Here is a 2,090-nt window from a genome sequence, read left to right on the forward strand (position 1 = left end):
AAAAAAAAAAAAAAAAAAAAAAAAAAAAAAAAAAAAAAAATTTAAGAACCTCATTAACAACTGGAATGTTTATTGCTTGTTCATGAAAACTACATTTTCAAAGTAACAAATGTTAACACGATTTATGCAAAAATAAACTCATATGGTTGAATAATACATCGCGATATAATCAAAATGAGACAAAAGGGGAAAAAAACCCCAAAAGTTAGACACCAATGGTAGTCACTCAGAAAAAAATAATAGTGGGTAATTATTACATTTATAGTCAAGATTTATTTAACAGGTAAGCATTCTAAGAACACTAACAATTTTAATCAAAATGTCTATCAGTACTACTCCTACTGCTACCATCATCCATCCATTCTTTCATTCAGCAACCTAGAGAGCTTACTAAACGTCAAGACAGTGCTCTAGGTGTAAGCTCCGCGCTTACATTCTAGCAACATCATTCACACAAACCTTTAATGGGCGCCTACAACTGCAAGGCCTTGTGCCAGATATCTGCAAAATGCGATTTAGATACACAAACATCAAGTCTGCCCTGAAAACATAAAACATCCTTAATAAATTGCTCTTAGAAGTAGTTCCTAACCTCAAATAACTTAGCGAAACCTCCGTTTAACTGGCAATCCAAATTCAGGTAGCGTTACCGAGCATCCTTGGTGGTTAAGATAGTTTGGATCACCCCTAGACTTAACGCCTCAACTTTCTAAAGAACATTTACACTAGTAATAAACCAAACGAACCACCCAAGGGAGGATCTTAAGGACGACGTCTCAGCAAGAACGAATGTAATCGGGGAAGTGCCTTTTCCTCATTCCTGGTTCCCCGCATGTTACACGATGGCTCCTCACACTCCAAAGTCGGTACCCCAGGTATGGAAACAATCTCCAAAGTCTCAGGCCTACCCAAGGGTGGGACTGACACACCGTGAAATAACTAGGGAGATGTGGGTAGACTCAGGCTGTGCGGCTGAGCGTGTGTGTGTGTGTGTGTGTGTGTGTGTGTGTATAAGACCCCTGTTCCCTTTCCCCACCTACCAGAAATTCTCCAAACCCGATCCGTTCCCCACTTGTGTGTGTGTGTGAGTGTGTGTGTGTGTGTATAAGACCCCTGTTCCCTTTCCCCACCTACCAGAAATTCTCCAAACCCGATCCGTTCCCCACTTGTGTGTGTGTGTGAGTGTGTGTGTGTGTGTATAAGACCCCTGTTCCCTTTCCCCACCTACCAGAAATTCTCCAAACCCGATCCGTTCCCCACTTCGAGGGCCGCTACCATTTCCAGGGTCCGCCCGACCCGCCTGTCGCGATCCTGCGCTTCAGACCCTCTCCCGAAGCCCACCCTGGAGTCCTGCGCCGCCCGCTAACTTCAATGTGCACCGGGGATTAGCGGAGGGAAGCGGAATCCGGGAAAAGAGAATCGCCAGCGGATGGCGGCAGTAGGCCATACCCTACTCCGACCTCCAGGTACGTGGGAGGTGGGCGGCGCTGCCAGCAATCGGTTGGTCACTCACCCCTCGCCGCAGGCAAGCCCCTCAGCTACGTCTCTCCTTGCTGACTGCAGCCATCTTGGATGTGGAATGTCGGGGAACTACGTCATCACGCTGCGTCTGGCGACGAAAAACAAGCGACCGGAGGGGCGGTAAGACTAGGTGCTTGTCTACCAATCAGAAGAGAGTAGAGCTCTTAGGGAGAGAACGAGCGCCCATCTCCTCCCCTCCCGTCCCGCTGGTCAATGGCTGCTGCGTGCAGGAGGAGGAGCCGGCCAGAGGGCCCAGGCCATCTGTTTCGTCTCCCCGGGCGAAAGGGAATTCGGAAGCAACCGAACCTGCTAACGGAACTTGGGCGCGGAGGCGGGGCCTAGGGCGCCCACCGTCCAATCACAGCCCGGGCGTGGGCGAAGTCCAGCCAATTGCGGCGTCGGGGCTGGCGGCGGCTGAGCCGGCCGCTCTCGCCTCCGGGAGCCAAACGCCCAATGGCTGGGAGGACCCCGAGAGGGACGGTGGCGGGCGGCGGGGAGGGGCCGTGCCCATGCGTCTGAGGCGAGGGCCAATGAGCGGCGGCGGCGGTGGTCCGGGGGCGGGGTCCGGG

This window comes from Galeopterus variegatus, unplaced genomic scaffold (genome assembly GCF_000696425.1).
Source record: "Galeopterus variegatus unplaced genomic scaffold, G_variegatus-3.0.2 Scaffold2916, whole genome shotgun sequence".
NCBI classification, from domain to species: Eukaryota; Metazoa; Chordata; class Mammalia; order Dermoptera; family Cynocephalidae; genus Galeopterus; species Galeopterus variegatus.